At 49.3% G+C, this 22,567-nt stretch overlaps 1 long non-coding RNA gene, 6 other non-coding genes and 1 pseudogene across 8 annotated transcripts; 7 read left to right on the top strand and 1 right to left on the bottom strand.

Moving 5' to 3' along the window:
- Positions 1–709: 709 nt before the first annotated feature.
- TRNAQ-CUG (transfer RNA glutamine (anticodon CUG)) lies at positions 710–781 on the bottom strand. The gene has a single exon. It is a non-coding gene; the product is annotated as a tRNA-Gln (tRNA).
- A 3,435-nt stretch (positions 782–4,216) lies between these two features.
- TRNAN-GUU (transfer RNA asparagine (anticodon GUU)) lies at positions 4,217–4,290 on the top strand. Its single transcript has one exon. It is a non-coding gene; the product is annotated as a tRNA-Asn (tRNA).
- A 12-nt stretch (positions 4,291–4,302) lies between these two features.
- LOC145507739 (uncharacterized) lies at positions 4,303–9,441 on the top strand. The gene is made up of 3 exons (XR_014055091.1): positions 4,303–4,395; positions 5,017–5,103; positions 5,215–9,441. It is a non-coding gene; the product is annotated as an uncharacterized LOC145507739 (long non-coding RNA).
- On the top strand, positions 4,889–4,961 carry TRNAV-CAC (transfer RNA valine (anticodon CAC)). The gene has a single exon. It is a non-coding gene; the product is annotated as a tRNA-Val (tRNA).
- Positions 5,866–5,937, top strand: TRNAE-UUC (transfer RNA glutamic acid (anticodon UUC)). The gene has a single exon. It is a non-coding gene; the product is annotated as a tRNA-Glu (tRNA).
- Positions 6,934–7,007, top strand: TRNAN-GUU (transfer RNA asparagine (anticodon GUU)). The gene has a single exon. It is a non-coding gene; the product is annotated as a tRNA-Asn (tRNA).
- A 5,985-nt stretch (positions 9,442–15,426) lies between the features above and the next one.
- Positions 15,427–19,530, top strand: LOC145507738 (uncharacterized; annotated as a pseudogene). The gene has a single exon (XR_014055090.1). The product of XR_014055090.1 is annotated as an uncharacterized LOC145507738 (transcript).
- LOC145508158 (U1 spliceosomal RNA) lies at positions 15,628–15,791 on the top strand. Its single transcript, XR_014055413.1, has one exon. It is a non-coding gene; the product is annotated as a U1 spliceosomal RNA (small nuclear RNA).
- Positions 19,531–22,567: the final 3,037 nt, after the last annotated feature.

Here is a 22,567-nt window from a genome sequence, read left to right as displayed (position 1 = left end):
GTCAGGGGCCTGGGGTCTCCTCAGATGCGGGAATCCGCGACCCGCGCTCCTCTTTCGGGCTGAGCTTGGGACCAAAGGACGCGATTTCCAGGAGTCAAGGTTCAAATCTTGGCGGAACAGCGGCTTTGCGTGCCCAGCGGAGACTTAGGAGCGAGAAACTCTGAATAAAATCATAAAAAACTGGGACAGGGTCAATTAATATTCGGAATAATAGAGAACCTGAATAAAACACAGTTCATCCCCAGTCAGGTCTGGAACCTTCCACCCGAAAGCTCCCATCCTGGCTGATCAGCGACATCGCAGCCCCTCCCCGCCACCATTTACGCACCGGGACCACCGTGCAGTTACAAGACTTGCGGTGTGAGGCCCCCTCGCGGGGCAGGACTCGGTGGGCGCAGCCTCGGCCTTTTACCCCCGAGACCCAGGGGACCCGACAAGGGGGCAGCACTGGCTGGGTCACTGCGCCCCTGGCTGGGGTGGTGGGGGGGGGGGTTGGGGAGGGGGGGTCGAGGGCAAGGGAGGCGCCGGGCCTCCGACGGCCGGGGATGGGCAGAGCCGCCCGGGCCCAGCGAGGACGCCCCCGGTCCCGGTCGGTCCCACATCTGTCCGCAGGGTCCGTGTGAGCCACGCCGCTGGGGGTCGCGGGAGCCGGAAAGCAGGTAGGTCTTATGAGGGGAGTAAAACGTGTCCTTCTTGTAATTAAAGAGAAAGGTCCCACCGAGATTTGAACTCGGATCGCTGGATTCAGAGTCCAGAGTGCTCACCATTACACCATGGAACCCCTTTGAAAGCCAGCGTCTTTCCATCGCCAGAGAACGGCACCTGCTTCTTTAGGCTCCATACGTCCCACCCATAATCTCAGGGCAGTTCTTCCAAGGACCCGACAAGATCTGAATACGGATGACCCGCTTTGGTGTTCATCCCTCTTTGGTTTCTCTCTGCTCCTCTCCTTTGACTGACATCTCTCAGTTCACTCGCACCTCAGACAATGAAGTAAAATTTCCACTCTGGGTTTCCGGTCAGGAAAGGCCCCCCCCCCACCCCCCTTAAGTCACCGTCATCAACCGCATGTTCTGCCTCGGTTTGCCAGAGTGTCCCGTGCTGAGGTAAAATTTCTGCAAATAAGAGTGTTATTTTCCTTTCCTTTGCCTTCACCCTTTCCCCGGAGCCCAGAGAGGGCAGATGATCGTCAGGGCAGGAGGTGGGATCTCCTGGGTCCCTCGGCTTTCTTGTAGCACCGATTACACTCCAAAGCCACCACCTCTTATGTGTAACATATAAAGTGTGTGGAGTGGAGAGGGAGGCAGGAGAACTCTCCTTTTCTTCTCCATACAGTTCTGATTTGGGGGGTAAGTTTTTCTCCCCAAATTTGTCAGGTTTGCTGTATAAGGAAAAATGAACATTTACACAAAACCCTCAGACAAACCAGGCCAAAAGCACCTGGGGTGGCTCCAAATCAACCACATGTGGTGGAGCCCACGAGGCAGGGCTCTGACACTTAGACAGTCACAGACTCTTGTCAGAGCTTGGTCACGTCAGTTTCATTCCAATTTCTGAACATATCCAGAAATTGCACGGTTAAAAAAAAAAGTGTACACATATTTAGAAGGTATGTATCCAAGTTGTCTTACAGTGTAGACAGTATTTATGTACACAAAATACCACCACACTAAATATTTGCATGTAGAATAAGTATAAATCCACATGATGTCTCAAAGTAATAATCTTTACCTCTTCATTCTATCCCAAAGCCATTTCTTCCCTCATCCAATACACAGAACAGAAAAACAAAACAAAACAAAACAGCATCTGAAGAAGAGAGCTGCGGCCCAACGAAAGGAGTCGGAAAGGTGGCCAGTGTTGCCTGGAGACAGGTACTTTGTTCCCAGAGACTGGACAGAGGTTGACACAGGAGGAAGGAGGCAAAGGGGAGGCTCCTCTTAGGAGGAGGAAGTTCACAGCTCCGGGATGAAAAGATGAAACTTCCTTTTGGAAAATCAAGAAGCTGGGGGGTAACAAACAACACAAAGTGCTCCTCCAGGAGCCCTTGAAGGTCAGTCAAAGTTGATGAGTGCAAGGACCAGTAATGGTCTCTGGCTGATATAGGAAGAGAAGAAATGCACAGAAAGTATGTTGACAGATCACAGAATGGCCAGGAAACCCAGAGAACCAGGCTCTCACAAAGGGCAGGGAGAAAAATCAAACGAGATTAGAACTGCAATGGGTGGAGAGACAGTCTTTGAGGGACGAAAGCCTGAGAGCTAAGGAGCTGGTGGGGATGTGGTGGGAGCTGCCTGTGCTGGGGGGCCGGTGAACAGAACTACCCTGGGGAGGTAACTCCTCCTCCTCCCGCTCCTCCACTGCCGCTTCCCTCTGGCTGGTCCTCCCACTCTCTCCGCCTCCCTTTGTACGGCTCCACCTCGCTCTCATCTCCCCTTCTTCCTCGCTCTCTTTCTCCCCATCCCCCCTTTGCAGCCCCTCCCCCTCCCCCTCCCAGTCCACCCTGTCTTTCTGGACCTCCTTCTTCTGTCGCTAGCGCTCCTCAACCACCTCCGGTTTCCACAGTTAGGAGGAAGATGCGGGAATATTTCCCACCATCCCAGGAAGCACGAATACCTTGCTCTCTGGGCAGGACACTCTGAGGGTCTCTGGGAGACTGAGTGAGGAGGCCCTCAAGTTGTTCTCGGCGAGGGGACACAAGAGCGACCGCCACCAGATCCCCGCCCTCCTGGAGCTCCCTTGAAACCAAAGAAGGCAGCGGGAGGACCCCACTGGTCCCAGAGGCCTCCCCAAAGGGTGCGCAAAGGCTCATTTTCCCCACCGCTCTGTGCTCTTCCCATGTCCTCCAACCTGCACGTGGGTCCCCGTCTAGCAAGCAGAGAACCGGTGATGAACGGGGTGGTCTGGCCACAGCGGAGCAAACCGCAAGAGCAATTAGTTTACAGAAATTTCTAGAGGCAGAAAGCTACTTTCAGGTGAAATAAATAAGGATAGTGATTGTCAAAAGATTCAGAGGATTATGATAATCGTATTTGTGATTTTGCTGCCTATAGCATTATTGATCCAGTAGTTTCTAAACCGAGGCACATCTGACAACAGCTGAATGAAGAAGAATCCTCTTACTGCTCCCATTTTGCACAAGAAAGTAGGGAGATACCCAGAGTTTTCTTTATTTGTTCAAGGCCACACAGGGCAGAACCATTTTTACAACCCAGAGCTTGTGCTCCTGGGCACAAGATTCGTTGGGTCTTTCTTCTCAAGATGTGGCTGTGTCAACATTTCTCAGTTGGAGGGATGGGAAGAAGAGCAGGAAGGAAGAGAGAAGGCAAGAGAAGGAGCAGGGACGGGTGGAAGCACACATTCTTTGATTCTCCCCTCCCTGGCCTTCCCCTCCCATCTTTCCCCTCCCCTCCTCGCTTTGCCTCCTGCTTTCCTGCCGGCACCAGCTCTTTCCCTCCTTCCCCACTCTTGTTACCGGACTGGGACAATGCTCCTCTCTCGGGATCCCTGACCAAGATCCTGGCAGGTCTCAATGCCTTCCTCCCAAACCCGCCTTCCCCGCTTGGCTTTCACTTCCCGCCCTTTCCCGCTCCCACCTGGACCCCACAGAACGCAGCCTACCCAGCTGGGCACAGCGGGAGCACCGGAGACCTTTCCGTTGCCCGCCTCACGGGATGCTGCGAAATCTAACAACCGGCATAAAGGCATTTAAAAAGAACTTTTCGCTCTTCGAAAACTTTTCCGTATTTCCATTCGCAGGGGTCTTAATGGGACGAAGGGCTAAAGACGACAATGTATTCCTCCAAGTCCTAGAGCGTCGCGGTGAGTGCCAGACCCTGTCCTGGGCGTGCGGGCCCAGGGCGACCATCCCCGCGACCTCGGTCCTGGTGGAAACCGCCTGGTGGACACAGGAAACCTAAGCACAACCTCGGCCCCGAAGGCCTTTGCCAGGGTGGGCAAACTCTCATTCATTGGGTGTAGGCGAGGAAACAGGAAGTGCCATCATGGGAGCCCACCGGGTGTTCAGCTGTCCTTGGGTCTCATTCGGTTCAGGCCCGGAGGGTCCGAGCCCTGGATCCCGGTATCTCTGAGGGCTGTGGCATCTGTGGCGGGTAGGGGGCAAGGACGTGGCGCCGTATCCCTGGGGGTAGGGAACGTACCCTGGGAATGAGTAAGTGTCTACTCCATAGAGAGTCCAGAAGAGACCTGTACGGCTGTCTCTGTGGCGCAATCGGTTAGCGCGTTCGGCTGTTAACCGAAAGGTTGGTGGTTCGAGCCCACCCAGGGACGGTGGGGTGAGGTTTTGGAGAACACCAGAGAGATTCCCTTTTGCCAAGAGGACACCGGAGAAGTGCCGCGGCGAGCCGGCTTGCAGAGAAAGAGCACAGGAGTCAGGTGCAAAGGAGCAGCGGGGAGGGCGGGTCCCGGGTGGACTGGACGCGTCGGTCATTCCTGAGAGCCCAGAGCGCTGACCGCCGGCGCCGTGAAAAGGGCCACCGAGGCGCGGGTCTGCAGCGCGGGAGGGGCGGCGTCCACACTGCTGGGCTGCGGGGTCTCCTGGGCCTCGGGCGCACCCCCCGCCCCCTGCGGCTTCCGGGAGCTGGGGAGTCGGCGGGGGGGCGACCCCTGCGATCGGGTGCGGAGCTGAGGGTCTGACGACTCTGCGTTGGGTGCGGGACCCCGAAGGCAGCCTGTGGGGGCCCGAGGGTCCTCACTTCAGGGGCGATGAGGAACCCTAAAGCAGGGCCCTCAGGAGCCGCCGTCTCCGTGCCTGAGAGAGCTTGGGGCTTCAAGGTTCCTGTTTGAGTGTTAGAAGTTGGTGGTCTGGATACTGATGGCGGGACCTCAGGTTTTCATGGATACAGTGTTAGAGAGCACCGAGTGTCCTGTTTCCGTAGTGTAGTGGTTATCACGTTCGCCTCACACGCGAAAGGTCCCCGGTTCGAAACCGGGCGGAAACAGAGCGCTTATTTTCTTCCCTCCCCACCCCCCACCCCCATCCCCGGGGTGAAGCAGGGGACGCAGCTGTAGGAGGAGCTGGTGACCACCTGGAAGTCTACTCAGCACTAGGAAGCAGCCCTCCTTTCTCTGCTCCGAGTCCCTGTGAGTCCAGGCCCAGTTCCTCCCGGGGAGTTGGGGGGAGGGGGGGTGGGGGGAGTAGGGGCGGGGGAGGGGAGGACAAGACTGACTCCGGGTCACCCTTACGTCCGGAAGCCCCCTCGGCTCCCTGTCGGGCGCCTGGGTCTCTTCCACGTGTTCACAGATTGTCTCTGAAAACCATGGAGTTCATTCCCGTGACGCTCACTTGCTTTCCCCCACCTCGGAACACCTGAGGAGCAGTTGTATCTCCCTGGTAGAAGACAAGAGACCGCACCCAGGTCTCACCGTGGGCTCCAGCCAAAGACACGGAAGTGAAGAATGTAAGGCTCCACGAACTGAGCCGGTCGCTGAGGGAAAGGAACCGGTACGCGTGCGGTCGTCAAGAGAGGCCCCGGAGCCAGGTCAGAGATCTGGAGGTAGACGGATCCTCTCATCACCCGCTGAAAGCCAAGTCGGCGCCTGACTCGAGGGAAAACCGAGGGTCACGAAGAGAGCATGACCTGGGCTCGGCAGCACACAGCGCTAGAGCTGGACCAGGAGGGACCCAAACGGATAGTTTGTGACCTGGTCTCAGAACGAGAAGCGTCGCCCAGGAACGGGGATCTGAAGGGCGATGAGCAGCGGGTCAAGGGCTGGGAGCCTCGCACGGCTGCTTACAGCCGTGGGGGCGCTGGGACATTTCCTTTCCTGTTCTCTGCATCTCTGGTTTCATCTTTCCACTCTCAGTTTTCACCTGGACACGCCAAGTCGGTATCTCTGCACGGTTCCCTGGTGGTCTAGTGGCTAGGATTCGGCGCTTTCACCGCCGCGGCCCGGGTTCGATTCCCGGTCAGGGAAAGCTCTTTTCTTCTCCACTCCTCGGAGTCTTCCTGCCCAGATCAGAGTTGTCTTTTGCTTCAAGGTCCAATGCAGAAGGGCGTCTTCACTGAGTCCCGAATGCCCGTGAGTCCCGGCCTCAGGGTCCTTGACATCAGGCAGGCTGGAGGAGACTCCCCGGATGCAGTGAACGGACAGCCTGGGCTGCCCAGCTCTCCTCTCCACTCTTTTCTCCCTGCTTGTTAGAAACCCAGCGTCTTCCTTACAGAGTTTTCATCCAAAGAGAATCAGGGACTCGAGTTCCAAAGATTCATTCAAAACCAAACCCCAAACCCTCCAAAACACACATCCAAGTTACAAGAATAGTAACATCGTGGATTCTGTACTTAACTGCACAGTTCACATTTTCCCACGTTTGCTTTCTCACTCTCTCCATGGAAACCTGAAACCCATTCTCTTTCGGATGCAGAGAAGCTTCAGGGGGAGTTTGGTTCGGTTCTCCAGGACGTGCAGGCCAGGCACGCTCTGCGCTTGTAGGAATCCCCCACCCCCCACCCCCAGGACCGTCTGCTATCCGGACTCCTCCGGATCGTCTTGGTGGACAGTGCGGTCTTGGGTCAGCCTGAGCGCTAGAACCACCTACCTCGGGAAGACCCATGGGGAAGTGCAGCTGCCCCCTTGGCTCTTGCCTGGCTCTCTGTGCCCAGAACGCAAAGGGGAAGCCTTCTCTCCTGTGGTGGGAGGATGAGTGGACCAGGTGGGAAATGCATCAAAGGGAGGGGGAGTATTCTCAAGAGCTTTCGGGAACTGTCTGCTTGGGTGGCCGTCCTCGGGTAATGGTGTTTTGTGTAGTCTTCTCCTGGCCTTGACCCAGTCCCAGGTCCAGTGTGATTCACCGTTCTCATCTTTCCGTTTTGCCGAGGCTTTGGAACCGGCACCGTTTCTCTGCGGAGCAGGAGGCACGTCCTGGGAATTCTTGCCTCCAGCACAAAGAGTCGAGGGGCGCGGTGTGTTGCTGTCTCTGTAGCGCAATTGGTTAGCGCGTTCGGCTGTTAACCGGAAGGCTGGTGGTTCGAGCCCACCCAGGGACGGGCGGTCGAGGTTTTAGAACCCATTCAAGGTTTTCCGTGCTGACGACCATTCAAGGGGTTCCACGCCGATTATTATTACCTGGACATCGGCTCACGCAAAAATATGCTCTCCTGCATTCGGGGTCCTGGTCACCTCCGGACTGCTGCCAGCCGGGGCCACCTCTCCTTTCCAGCCCTATTCTCTGCGAGTGCGCGGGTGTTCCCGTTCACCCGTACTTGCCTACCTCAGGCCCTCCCGAGAGAGATCAAGGAATCCAGTTTCTGGTGGGGTCAAGTCTTTATGCTGCCAAGTACACTGACTTAGACAAGTAAGTTATACCTTTTGTGCCCCAGGTTTTTCACCTGTAAAAGGAGGCCAGCACTTACCAACTGTTCTGTCAATAATGTTATCAGTGAACCCACCATCATCATTAGCTTCTGCATTCTTTTTTAGAAAGGCATTTCCTACATGGTTCATGTATTATTTGGTTTCATGGTTTCATGACGACAGATATGCTGCAACCATCATTATGGTTGAACACACACTTCTGACCGTTTGTGCAGCGATTTACTTCCACAGTGTAGAAACCTGGAAGTGCAATTGCTACCTTTAGTGTGTTTGTATGCTTCTTAAGTTGGTGAATCCTGCAAATTTGCCTTCCACAGAAGTGGGACTGAATCGTATTTCAAATTATTTTCCAGTCGTTCCGCGTCCCTTCCTTCAATTACTTTGGCAACACAACAATCTTTCTATACATCTCTCTATGATTCTCTTAACTAACAAAGGGAGCAGTGGCCTCCTGACCCAACTAAGGGGAAAGACAACAGAGGGACGCTGCGGCATTACACAGAGCTACTCTATTGCTTATGGTGGAGAGTTAGTCACTGAACATTTTTAAAGTCCTCCGGTAACTGTCCATTGTTTTGTCTGGTGACCTGGTCAACCGGGTCCGGAGAAGACGGCCAGGATGACCTCTTTCTGCCGAGCAACTTATCCAGAGAGAAAAATCTCACTGATCCCAGAGGCTTTTTCCTTCTCCCCTTTCTTCTTTTATTTACAAGCTTTGGTTACACTTTTAACTTGAGGGAAAAAAATCTGATGCCTGTCCCTCCCCCTATAAAATGGGGTGTTACCGTGGAACACCCCGTTTACTTTGTTCCTTGACAGTTTTTTGGTTTGGTTGTTTTTTGGAAGAGTCGGACACGACCGAGCGACTGAACTGAACTGAACTGATAAAAATTAGCCCATCCAAGACGTGTGGTGGGAGCCCCCGGAATCCTGCCCCTCACAGGCTCCGGCTTCAGACCCGGACCCTTAGAGCTATTGGCTCCTGTTTGCTCTGTTCTTCTAGTAAATCTTATGTGCAGAGACTGCGCGTTTTGATGTTTTCGTACTGTGTGGTTTGGGGACAAATATGTTCTCTCTCTGATTTGTTCATCACTGATAAGGTGGCGCTAGTGATAAAGAACCTGCCTGCCACTGCAGAAGATGTAAGTTACACGGTGTTGGATCCCTGGGTCAGGAAGATCCCCTGGGGTAGGGCACGGCAACCCACTCCAGTATTCTTGCCTGGAGAATCCCATCCGACAGAGGAGCCTGGCAGGATACCGTCCATAGGGTTGCACAGAGTCGGACACGACTGAAGCGATTCAGCGCCCACACGCGTGATTTCTCCTATCCGTGTGGGAATCTGGTCTCGTTTTAGGACGGTGAACTTCTGGGGATAATCCACACTGAGTGGTGGTTGACAGGGGCCCATTCCCTGTGAGGTAGAAGATGACAGTTACTCTGGACCGTGAGGCTCTTTTCATTGCCGCTTGTCTTGATGATTCTGGTGTTTCCCGGGATGTGACACGGCAGCAGTGAGAAGTTGTCCACCTCTCCTCTTTACACGGTTTGGTAAAATCCACGTGGGCCCAGTCGATACTTGTCAAGCACTGGACAGGTGTCGTATCTACAGTAAGGACGATCTTACTATGCAATAGTTCCCTCGTGAGAAACTCAAGATTAATAAAAGAGATTAACACAGGAAGGATACTGAACTTTTAGCATGGAACAGACAGTTTCTTTCACCGGCATATGAAAGTTTCTAAATAGCTGAAAACATTCAACAAATGAGGTAAAGATTGTTGAAATCAGACTACAGAATGCAGAGAAAAAGAGATTTATATCTTTGCAAAGAAGCAATGAAGTCAGCAACGTGAGCATTTCTGACAAACCTGCAAATCAAGATTGAATACTTCCAGAACTGTAAGCAAGTTCAGCCCTTAAGAAAAAGGAATGACTAGCAATGACCTCAAGCACAGCTTTAGACACTGGGGACTCATAAGTGTATTACAGAATTCCTATTTTCCTCAGTGAGATTCCTCCACTATTGCTTAACTATATTTCATTTTGTTTCCCACACTGGCAAGTGTTGTTAATAAACATCATTGACTCTGCTTTCACCTTAAATAAGGCTCACTAATTTTTAAAAAAATTTATTTATTTTACTTATTTCTGGCTGCCCCGTACTAGTTGCTTTGTGTGGGTTCTCTCTAGTTGGAGTGTGTAGGCTTCTCGTTGCGGTGGCGTCTCCTGTTGCAGAGCACAGAGTCTAGGTGCATGGGCTTCAGCAGTGGCAGCACACAGGCTTGGCAGCGGAGGCTCGAGGGCTTAGTTGCTCTGCGGCATGTGGAATCTTCCCAGACCGGGGATCGGACCTGTTTCCCCTCCACTGGCAGGCAGATTCCCATCCACTGTACCCCCAGGGAAGTCTAGCAAGGCCCACCGCTTTGACGTATTTCTTTCCCCCATTTAAATATATTTTCTCAGAGACAAGTCAATACGCTTTCTCTTAACTCTGGGGAGAACAGACAAGTTAGGCCTCTCGAAATTTAAAGGTGTCACTTCTCTTAAGGAAAGTAAGAATCAGTTCCATAAATGTAAAATTAAAAAATGAAGAGTTTCTGGGGAAGATACTCTACTGTTTATGCTTCCGTGTGGTATTTATATAAGGAAAACTTTGTTGCTAAATTTGTGACAAGGAAAAAAAAGATTCAGCTGTAGATTGAGTAGATGGTCTTGATTACTTGGAACAGCAACAATGAGGGAATGAAAGTGATAACAGATTATTCTTAATACTTTTAAACCATTTAAATAATTTACATAATGGCCTTCAAAATGTTTATTCATGTTGTTTTTTTTTTTTTTCTCGTGGAAGTGACTCAGAAAAATTACATTGTTTTTCTCGTTTTGATCTAACACCACCTCTGTATGTATTTTCAGATTATCTTATAAAGGTGCAGAAAATAATGGTGGTATCATATTTTAGTATTTAAGTCTTGGGTTTATTTAGGTTGAAAATCTGAATTACATTGGACTTCCTAAGTTTCCTATACTGGTTGTACTGCTCAGAGAAGCCAACACAGCCAATGAGTATTTACACGTCTAAAAATTTAAATTCATGTGTTGCAGTATATTGAATATACTAATATCTTTAAAGGGGAATGAATAGTTACAATTCTAGACACCAGAGGACTCAATCATTCCCCCTACAATATCTGGCACGTACGTTTAGGTGTCCTGTAATATATGATTCCATATATACCAGTATATGATTCCAACATTCTCGTGTTCCAACATGGGTCTGCTTAAATTACAGATTCATGATCTATAGTTAACGTTAATCCTTTGACTATATTAAATTGATTTAATGAATGAATCATCTTTCGTTGCCTGCAAGTTTGTTCTCTCTTTGCCCTTCCCGTTTGTCCTAATTTCCTGGTGGATTGGCTGACAGCAGAAATACCGCCTTCGTTGGGGAATGCTGTTGTTGTTTACAAATATCTCTGTATCTTGTTCGTATATGGCCGATGCTGGGCATATTACTATGTGTTCCCTTGACAAAAGTTCAGTACAGTGGTTTGTTGTTTTTGGTGCTCTGACATTTCAGAATCATAACCTTGATGCTGTGCGCTGCATAGCTTCGCAAACTTTTTCGAAGTGTCACCTTATTTCTTATTAGGCATCCATCTTTTTTTGCATGGCACTTGCTTTCTATCATAGCAACTACCCAAATCCAGTTTTGCAGAGATATGATATCATAGTATAGAGTGTAAAATAGTCTAATGTTGGCAAATTTTACTATGTAGACTACACCTCAATAAACTTAAGAACGAAAAATAAAAAGGCAAACAATACCAAAATTTCACAGGACGGAGAGCACTCTAAATTCTTCTTCATTTCTAAAAGGAGTGTCAGTAAGGTCAACAAAGTTGGAGAGAGACTTGGCAGCATCGACTAAGGGTCATACGTGCTGTGGCCCGGAAATCGTACGTTTATCTGTGCTATGCATTTGACCTGTGCTGTCCAATGTGACAGGTACGAGTCACAGGTAACTACTGAACACCTGTAGTGTTTTTAGTGTCGCATGTGGTAATGATGAGATTTTTTTTTTTTTTATGTAGTAAATCTCACAAACTTTTAAAATAGATTATAATTGAAAAGTTTAAATTCCAGGTGACTGGTGTAATGCTAAGAAGGGGAAACCTGACTAAAATTGAGTCAGGAGACCAGAAGGGGGAGCTCTCCTGCATTACCAGTCAAGTTCAAATACAGGAAGAATTGTCCATCATAGACGGAAACAGAAGAATCACCAATAGGAAAGAACAATCAATCATAGGCCCGGACAGAACAAGATGCACCTTGTATCTCCTGCAAGATATCAGCAACTCGGCCAATGAGAAACTGTCACCACCCTGAACTTTCACTTTTCTCCAGTGTCCTTTGGTTCAGAACAAGTCCTCTCAGCTTCTTTCCCTTTCTCTCTCTCAAAGAATGTTCCTTCTCCTTTGTGTGCAATTTGCCTATGCTTTTGCCACAGTTTACTTGTCCTGCTCTGTGGTTCCCCGGCTATTTCTGAATCAACCCACTTTGTTGGGGAGAAAATCCTAAAATTTTTATTTGAAGGGTCAACCCTGGCATTATTTTATTGGAAAGGGCTGCCCTAGAGAAATGTGTATGTCCTTGAAAAGTCATAAAAGAATGTTTGTATCGTACCATTTCAGAATATCCTCAACTGGAAACAACTCAGATGTTCAACAGTAGATAAGTATAGTGGGATATATTCTTACAAGGGACGCACACAGAGACAAAGAACTGCCTGAAAACTATGGTTAAATTTCATCGACGTTACGCTGAGTGAAAGAAGTCAGGCCCATGCCCCTCCTTCCAAATAAACAAACCCAGTTCTTCGGAGGGGTGTGTGTGTGTGTGTGATTACTCTGAGCTCTTTCATGGAAGTCGTGAGGAAGCCTTTCGTGGTCTGGTGATTTATCACACCTTGGATCTTTGCTAATGTTTCATTAGTTATTCAGGTTGGTGTACACTGGTAATCGTCTCGGAAGCGTATACTCCTTGAACTTTACACATGTTATTCCTCACTTTGTCAAACATTTAAAACCACTTGGTTATGGCTAATGTGATGTTGATACTTATTCTTTTCTTTCGGCCTGGGCCGGGAGGCAAAGTAAACTCGAAATATTTATTGGGCTATTTTTGCTGTCCTCAGACTTTCGGCTTTCCTTCACTATCAGATAGCTGATGACTTATTTCTATGTTGCTCACAATCATTATCGTCAGTTGACCTTCAACTGTTAATACTGTGTCAAGGAGAAAATGAAGTGTAATTTTAAGAATAATTAATTGTAATAATTATATTTAAGAATCTGCCGACCAATGCAGGGACACAGGTTTCATCTCTTGTAAGGGAATGTTCCTGTGTTGTGTGCCACACCTACTGAGCCCGCTAGCCTAGAGCCTGTGCTCTGTAGCAAGAGAGGTTACCGCCAAGAGAAGCCGGAGCATCGCAACTACAGGGTAGCCCCTGCTTGCCACAGCTAGCGAAAAGCCTATGCGCAACAGCGCGGCCCAGCACAGTCAAAAACAAAATAAATAAATTAAATAATTATGGAAGAAGAAAATAATTATGAGCCAAGGAAAAGGGTGGTATATGAAACTGAGAAATCCTGATGAGGAAAGTAGTTCAATTAGGCTTAGCTGTCTCAGAGGTGTCAAAGGGAGGACTCTGGCAGGCATGACACAGGGAAATTTGCCACATTTATTTCACTACTAAACTTTCAAGAACTTTTGGAGCATCCACACATGGAGCCAAAAATATTTACCTGATTAGTCATCTTCAACCAGATCAACCAGTCCAGCCTAGCCGCTTGATGGCTTTCGGCTTATCTATTTATCAAGAGTTCCTAGGAGACCCGGGTTCAATTCCCGGGTGGGGAAGATCCCCTGGAGAAGGAAATGGCAACCCACTCCAGGAGTCTTGCCTGGAGAATCCCGTGGACAGAGGAGCCCGGCAGGCTACAGTCCGTGGGGTCACAAGAGTCGGACACGACTTAGTGACTAAAGCACCACCTTAGCCTTCCTTAATCAATAGAAATTGATAAGAGGACAGACTAGAAAGTCGGGTAAGGCTTTATTGGGATCCCTGCTGCAGCAAAACAAGTAACAGGTTCCCTTGTTTGCCCTGGGTGGGGGGAGGTGTGCTGGTGTGCTGGTGGGGGGAGGTGTGCTGGTGCGGGGAGGTGTGCTGGTTCCTCACACGGGGTGAGGATAGGGGTGGGTGGAGGGGTCAGGCTATAGGACTGGCTCAGGTGGTTTGCCTCTGTGTTTCCTGGTGTTGTGTGCAGGGGGAATGCGCAGTACCCTGCTTTTGCTCCGGGTACCCTGTTTTTGGCACCAGCTCTTCAGAGACGACAGTTGGGATTTTGGTCTTTTTCTATCTTGTTGTCCGCAGTTGCCACCAACGGCATACACGCAGTTATTTTTTGTCCCCTATTGTTCCTTTGTATCTTGTTGCTGGAGAAGACATTTGGATCTCAAGGACACAGCAGTGAGTGGTGGCCTGAAGCAAGATCTTTGTTCCCTGTCCAAGAATTGAACCAGGGTAGCCTGTGTGAACACCAGGAATCCAGCCACCAGTCCATCAAGAGCTAGGGCCAGAAGCAAACTTGGCCTCACTAGTGCCTTCACTGAACAATGAACTTCTTATTTTTTTTTTTTTTAAATGAACTTCTTAAAGCGACGAAAGCTGTAAAAGCGGGTACCAAGTTTGTTAGCAGAGCCACAGCACAAGTTGGAGAGCACACAGATACACAGTTTATTTAAGACAGAAGCAAGGCAGAGATATACACTCAGAGAGAAAGGTTTGTGTCCTCCTTAACGAGAAGGAGTGCATCAGAGAGGTGATTCAAATCACTTACCTAGGGCCTTTCTTCCGGGTCTTTGTTTACCTTTGGATGAGTATCTCATTTCTTCTTCCACACCTGACCTGTCCTTGGGCTCTTCCTGACAGACATGTGCATCATTTTGCCAAGAAGGATTGTAGCACAGAGGCCTAGGGGGAGGTTAACACCGCCTATTAAGGGGTGGTTCCATCTACCTCCTTTTTGACCCAGGAAAAAGGTTTGTAAGCATGGGTAGTCTGCAAAGATCTCCTTGACCTCAAAAATAGGAAATACGTGGTCTCTTTATTTTCTATCCAAGCGGGACTCAGCTCCTCCTTGCTCCTCGTAACATCCTTATCTTAAAGAAGTTTTTTGTTTTTGTTTTTTTTTAATTTATTAGGTTCATGGGATATTTAGTTGCAGCATGAAAACTGTTAGTTGTCCCAGGTGGGATCTAGTTCCTCGACCAGGGATCCAACCCGGGCCCCAGGCATTGGTTAAGTGTGGAATCTTAGCCAGTGGACCACTAGGGAAGCCCCTGTCCTTAGTCTGGAGTATCTGTCCACAGGAGACAGATTTCAGCTGCTCAGCGTGGGGCGCATCGAATTTCTGCCTCAGTTTGTCCAGGTGCAAACACTGCCGCAAAGGGTCCCAGGTCCCAGCCTGTCTCAATTAGACAGTACAGACAGGTGTTAAAATCTGTTCAAAGAGTCAAAACCACACCTGAAGCTGGAAATAAAATGAATGAAATTTTTGATGAATGACACAATTTTCACGAATGGAACTGAGTTCACGGTCAGTCGTGACGCTTAATGCGTTTTTTACTAGACATACACACGATACTACATCACAAAGACAACTGGATTTGAAAGGAACCGGTTTCCCCTGGACTGCTAAATGTTCTGTTCTCCGCATTGAACGCCGTTGTTTGAAAAAAGGTGCAGAGGCTTCAGCCGACCGCCAGACCGGTGCCGGACAGGACAAAAGTTAGGCAGGCAGCCGAGCGCGCCGGGTCCCAACACATTAGGGGATGGGAGACCAGGAGCCGGAGCCGGACGTCACCTCCCCCAGAGGGCGCCCGCGGGCAGGTTGACCGGGCCGGACGGCGTGGGAGGAGGGAGGCGGGGCCTAGGGCGGGGCGTGGGCTGGAGGGAAGCGCGGGCTGCCGTTGACGTCACGGGTGGGGCGTGTCGTATGTAGATATCTGAGCGCAGGGGCTGCTGGTCCGTCATCTGGTGCTTAAACACGAGATGGAGTCTCCCGTGGCGTGGGAGAGAATCCAGGACTTCTTGCTTGAAAGTGCGTGGATCCGCTGTGTGGAAGGTCCAAGAAGGCGCGGGGATGCGAGGAGTAAAGTGAGCCTGTGTGTACAGTGCAGGGCGTACGAGGTTGGGCTGGGGTGGCAGGCTCGCAACTCATACTTACCTGGCAGGGGAGATACCATGATCACGAAGGTGGTTTTCCCAGGGCGAGGCTTATCCATTGCACTCCGGATGTGCTGACCCCTGCGATTTCCCCAAATGTGGGAAACTCGACTGCATAATTTGTGGTAGTGGGGGACTGCGTTCGCGCTTTCCCCTGATCTTTTAGTTGTTGAACGTTAGACGAGTGTGAATGAAGCTACCTCGTTTTGTTGTGAGGGTGCATTAACAAGTCGCGCAGTTTTGTTCTCTGCAGCAGTAGTAGCCTTTTTAACTATTTTTCATTTGAGCTTTTTTTATGATTATTGAAAAGCCGCGGCCGACGGCAGTTGAACGCTGTCTATTTTTGTGGTGTCCCGCAAGTTGGAGCATGCTGGGTTTAGGTTTCAGTTCTTCTTCACCAACACTCTGACGTTATTGAAATTCACGTGTATTGAATCGGTGATGAGGTCAAACTGTGTAGTTTTCTGTTGTCAGGTTTTCTTCTGCTTTTACTGTTTTTTAGAATCGGGGTTTTTTTTTTTCCCCCAATGAGCCAGTTTTACGCGTCAGGTGGCCAAACTATTGAAGCTTCAGCACCAGTGTTTGCCAACAAGTGTTCAGGACTCATTTCATCTCTTGTATTCCTGACAGTGGTGATTTTTTTTTTTTTAGTGCAGTGGTTTTTTTTTTTTTTCTGCTAGCGGTGTTACTCATGATTGTCGTGTTCTAATACGGCGAGCGGCTTTGCGCGGTGCTCACTTGGTAATGTGACATGATGTTGCTGTGGTTTAGTCGCGAAGTCGTTCGTGACTACATTATTGCCAGGAGATAAGTACTTCTTCTTACACGTGTACTTCATACACGTTCTCTGAGCTTGACCATTCTTGCTTCCATTTTGATTGCACTTTCCGTGTCGCCTTAGAGTTTACACAGTTTGAGTTTTTAAAACGTGTATCCTAGAAGCACCCTGGTATGTCCTTAATAACAGAAACTTGCAATGGATTAGGATTCAACGGTTTTTGCTGGGTACCTGAGCCCACGCTTGCGAGGTCCTAATGGAGAAGCGAAGCCCACAAAGAAGAGCTAGATAGAACCTGCTTCAGTCTCTTACTGCTTTTAAACTCCCAACCCTAAAAGTAGAAGTGTCCTCCTATTGCTCTTTGTCAAAGAACACAACAGTTACCTGGCCCAAGAGCTGTGAAACAGTAAGAGGACATCTGGTAGGAAGTATAACTTGCTGCGAGTCTGTTTGTACCAGCAGATAAATTACCTTTCTGAGGGGTTAACAGTGCTGGTGACCTCCGGAGCTCTTCCCAGGGTCCAGGCGAATAAGACAGCCACTTCTATTTCTGCTTTCCAAATCTCAGCTAGTATCTACAACCCTGCTTTAAAGTCTGCTAAATCCAGCATCTGAGACATCTTGGAGTTGTCTTTTTTTTTTCTTTTTAAAACTATGTGTTGAATGGGTAGCATTTTTCCGTTTCTTTGCATGTTTCACTTTTGTTTACTGGACTCTTTGAATGATAACGTTATAGAGACTCTGGATTCTGGTATCTTTCTCCAAAATGGATCAACTTTTGTTCTACTAAGCGCTTTGATTACTGGCCAATGACTTTGAACTTGTGTAGGGCTGGATTTATGGGTTGTGTTGGTAGATCTGTGGAAAGTCCAAGGTGTTTCCCAAAGCCCTCCTTGGTGTGACTCAACCTCCAAACCCTGCTAACCTGGTCAGGTCTTAGTTTTACACTTTTGGGGGGAGGATCAAGAGTAGACCTCTCACTAGGGTATGGTCTTTCCTCCTAAAACAGTCTTCTCTGGAGTTATCAACTGAATGCTCAGGGTGATAAAGAGTTAACAAGGCCTGAATTCCAGTGTTGCCCGCAGAGACTTCTAAAATCTCTGTTCTGGTTTTCACCCCATAGCATCTGCTGTCCCATAAGCCTTGCATAAGTGCTCCACCCATGAGCAGCCTAGCACTCAGCAAATGACTGGCAGGACACCCAATATGGATTTTTGAAAACTAGCCTGTAAACTGTTCTCTCCTTTCTGGTTCTCTGCAGATTCTAGTTGTTTCAGTTGCCGTCTGATCTCTGCCTTAGCTTTGTGTGAGCACCGTGCTCTGCTGGAATTCCAGCTTGCTGTACCACCAGCAGGTCATTTCCAGAACTCTCTCTCAGGCACTCAGAGTCTTGCACTGCCTCTGTCCAGTGTGTATAACCAGGTGCTTCACACATTTTGCCCATTTTTATGGTTGTTTAAGGCAAGAAGAAGCACAAGCTGGAATCAAGATTGCCGGGAGAAATATCAAGAACCTCAGATATGCAGATGACACCAGGCTGATGGCAGAAAGTGAAGAAGAGCTAAAGAGGCTCTTGATGGAAGTGAAAGAGGAGAGTGAAAAAGTTACTTAAAGCTCAACATTCAGAAAACGAAGATCATGGCATCCGGTCCCGTCACTTCATGGCAAACAGATGGGGAAACAGTGGAAACAGTGGCTGACTTTATTTGGGGGGGCTCCAAAATCACTGCAGATGGTGTTTGCAGGCATGAAATTAAAAGACGCTGACTCCTTGGAAGAAAAGTTATGACCAACCTAGACAGCATATTAAAAAGCAGAGACATTACTTTGTCAACAAGGGTCCGTCTAGTCAAGGCTATGGTTTTTCCAGTGGTCATGTACGGATGTGAGTGTTGGAGTATAAAGAAAGCTGAGCTCCGGGAGGGGGTGGGTGCAGGGGGTGGCCGCGCCCCCTGACCCTGCAGTGCTTCTGCCCCTACAAGGTTTGGGACGCAGTGGGGGAGGGTGTTGGCCCCCGGCTCCGCCTGGTCCCTCCCTGCCTTTTAGGCGCCCACGCGGCAGGGACATCCCAGTCCCGCTTGGTGCTCCTCGCCCGCCACCCGTGCGCCCAGTCCGTGAGGCCAGCCCAGTTCTCCTGGTCCGCACTGCCCGCCGGCCGGCCAGTCCCCCACCGCAACCATGGACGCCATCAAGAAGAAGATGCAGATGTTAAAACTGGACAAGGAGAATGCCATCGACCGCGCAGAGCAGGCCGAGGCTAACAAGAAGCAAGCTGAGGACCGCTGCAAGCAGCTGGAAGAGGAGCAGCAGGCCCTCCAGAAAAAGCTAAAAGGGATGGAGGACGAGGTGGAAAAGTATTCTGAATCAGTGAAGGATGCCCAGGAGAAACTGGAGCAGGCTGAGAAGAAAGCCACTGATGCTGAGGCAGATGTGGCCTCCCTGAACTGCCGCTTTCAGCTGGTAGAGGAGGAGCTGGACCGGGCACAAGAGCGTCTGGCTACAGCCCTGCAGAAGCTGGAGGAGGCTGAGAAGGCAGCTGATGAGAGCGAGAGAGGAATGAAGGTCATTGAAAACCGAGCTATGAAGGATGAGGAAAAGATGGAGCTGCAGGAGATGCAGCTGAAGGAGGCCAAGCACATCGCCGAGGATTCAGACCGCAAATATGAGGAGGTGGCCAGGAAGCTGGTGATCCTGGAAGGAGAGCTGGAGCACTCAGAAGAGAGAGCTGAGGTGGCTGAGAGTAAATGTGGGGACCTAGAGAGGAGCTGAAAATTGTTACCAACAACTTGAAATCCCTGGAAGCCCAAGCGGACAAGTATTCCACCAAAGAAGATAAATATGAAGAGGAGATCAAACTGCTGGAGGAGAAGCTAAAGGAGGCTGAGACTCGAGCAGAGTTTGCCGAAAGGTCAGTGGCAAAGTTGGAGAAAACCATCGATGACCTGGAAGAGACCTTGGCCAGTGCCAAGGAGGAGATCATGGAGATCCACCAGACCCTCGACCAGACACTGCTGGAGCTCAACAACTTCTGAGGGCTGGCCCTGCCCCCAGCCAGGCTAGCTGCCACCCCAACCGATAAAACTGATGTTACCAGCAAAAAACAAACAAAAAAAAGAAAGCTGAGCTCCGAAGAATTGATGCTTTTGAACTGTGGTGTTGGAGAAGACTCTTGAGAGTCCCTTGGACTGCAAGGAGATCCAACCAGTCCATCCTAAAGGAGATCAGTCCTGGGTGTTCACTGGAAGGACTAATGTTGAAGCTGAAACTCCAATACTTTGGCCACCTGATTCGAAGAGCTGGCCCATTTGAAAAGACCCTGATGCTGGGAAAGATTGAGGGCAGGAGGAGAAGGGGACGACAGAGGATGAGATGATTGGATGGCATCACCAACTCAATGGGCATGAGTGTGGGTAAACTCTGGGAGTTGATGATGGACAGGGAGGCCTGGCGTGCTGCGGTTCATGGGGTCACAAAGAGCCGGTCGTACACGACTGAGCGACTGAACTGAACTGAACTGAAGGCAAGAAGTCTAATCTAGTGACATTATTATACTATGGCCATAGGTGGAAGTCCTGGATTATTTTCAGTGACTTTAAAATTAAGGTTTAGGCAGGAGCATTATGATGTCTAAATAACTTGAACATTGTTTTCCATATTTACAAATGACCTGGCCGAAGAATTTTTTTGTTTGTTTTAACTTTATTAACAAGTGCTACTAAGACTGACCTGGGCCTGCCGAATTCACTTTCAGCATGGTGACCTCACAGCACCACGAGGAGATTGGGCTCAGTATCCTGTTCTTTGGCTATCTTCCAATGCTTCAACATTGCCTTGAAACTGTCATGGCATCTCTGGATGTGTCATTTTCCTTGCTGATTGTGGATCAAGGTCTAGTCTTGTCTGCCGTCTTGGTCCCATTTGATTCTAAAACCGGTTTATGTTGTGTCCTTGGGCTGTGTCATTCTTTCAAAAGTTGTGCCCTGCCCCTTTCCCTCCTGTTACAGAGGGATCAGGCTTTAAAATTGACTTAGGTGGTTTGCCTATGAGTTTGGTGGTGTAGTGTGCAGGGGGAATGTGCAGTATTCTGCTTTTGCTCCCAGCTTTTGAACTGTGGTGTTGGAGAAGACTCTTGAGAGTCCCTTGAACAGCAAGGAGAGCCAACCAGTCTATCCTAAACAAAATCAGTCTTGAATATTCTTTGGAAGGACTGATGCCGAAGCTGAAGCTCCAATACCTTGGCCACCTGATGGGAAGAACTGACTCATTTGAAAAGACCCTGATGCTGGGAATGATTGAAGGCGGGCATAGAAGGGGACGACAGAGGATGAGATGGTTGGATGGCATCACCGACTCAGTGGACATGAGTCTGAGTAAGCTCCTGGAGTTTGTGATGGACAGGGAAGTCTGGTGTGCTGCAGTCCATGGGTCGCAAAGAGTTGGACACGACTGAGCCACTGAACTGAACTGAACTGATTCTCTTTTTGCCACTGGCTCTTCATAGATGACACTTGAATTTTTGGTCTTTTTGTATCTTGTTGTCCATAATCTTCTCCAACTGCTTACATGCAGTTGTTTTTAGTCCCTATTGTTTCTTTGTATTTTGTTGCTGGAGGAGACATTTTGATCTCCAGGACACAGCAGTGAGTGGTCGCTTGAAGCAAGATCTTTGTTCCCTGTCCAAGAATTGAACCTGGGTAGCCTGTGTGAAAACCAGGAATCCTAGCCACCATTCCATCAGAAGCTAGGGCTAGAAGCATGGTTGGCCGGGCTCTTGCCTCTACTGAAAAATGAATTTCTCAAAGAGGCAAAAGCTGTAAAAGTAGGTACAAAGTTTATTATTAGAGCCACAACACAAGTCAGAGAGCATATAGATACACAGCTTATTTAAGATAGAAGTAAGGCAGAGATGTACACTTAGAAAGGGTGTGGGTGTCCTCCTTAATGAGGAGCAGTGCATCAGAGAGGTGATTCAAATCACTTATATAGAGCATTTCTTCCAGGTCTTTGTTTACTTTTGGCCAATTATCTCTTTTTCCACACCCTACCTCTCCAGGGGCCCTTCCTGACATGTATGTGAAATTTTTTGCTAAGAAGGATTGCAGCACAGAGGCCTCCTGGGAGGTTGACACCACCAATTACCGGGTGGCTCCTCCCCTCCTTTTTAACCTGGGAGGAACTTTTCTGAGCATGTGTAGTCTGTGAAGGTCTCCTGGACCTCAAGAATGCAAAATAGGTGGTCTCTATCTTCTATCCAATAAGGACTCAGCTCCTCTTGCTCCTCCTAATATCCTTATCTTGGAGCATCTTATCTTTATACAAAATATTTATTTATTAGGGATGAAGGATCTTTAGTTGCAGCATGTAAACTGTTAGTTGTCCCATGTGGGATCTAGTTCCTTGACTAGAGATTGAACTGGAGTATGGAGTTAATCACTGGATCACTAGGGAAGTCCCTGCTCTTAGCCTGGAGTTAACTGTCTACAGGGGATAGATTGCAGCTGCTCACCCTGGGGCCCATCAAATTCCTGCCTCAGTGTGTCCAAGTGCAAACACTGCAGCAAAGGGTCCCAGGTTCCAGCCTGTCTCAGTTAGACAGAGGATACAGACAGGTGTTAAAATCTGTCCAGAGTCAAAACCACACCTGAATCTGGAAATAAAATGAATGAAATTTTTGATGAATGACACAATTTTCACGAATGGAACTGAGTTTACGGTCAGTCGTGATGCGTAATGCGTCTTACTAGACATACACACGATACTACATCACAAAGACAACTGGATTTGAAAGGAACCGGTTTCCTCTGGACTGCTAAATGTTCTGTTCTCCGCATTGAACGCCGTTATTTGAAAAAAGGTGCACAGGCTTCAGCCGACGGCCAGACCGGTGGTGGGCAGGACAAAAGTTAGGCAGGCAGCCGAGCGCGCCGGGTCCTAACACGTAGAGGATGGGAGACCAGGAGCGGGAGGCGGACGTCCTTTCTCCCAGAGGGCGCCCGCCTGCAGGTAGGCCGGGCCGGACGGCGTGGGAAGAGGGAGGCGGGGACTAGAGCGGGGCGTGGGCTGGAGGGAAAAGCGCGGATTCCCGTTGACGTCATGGATGGGGCGTGTCGTATGTAGATATCTGAGCGCAGGGGCTGCTGGTCCGTCATCTGGTG

This window comes from Giraffa tippelskirchi, chromosome 5 (genome assembly GCF_054371585.1).
Source record: "Giraffa tippelskirchi isolate mGirTip1 chromosome 5, T2T-mGirTip1v1.2.pri, whole genome shotgun sequence".
NCBI lineage: Eukaryota > Metazoa > Chordata > Mammalia > Artiodactyla > Giraffidae > Giraffa > Giraffa tippelskirchi.
This window is presented reverse-complemented; position numbering and strand designations above follow the sequence as displayed.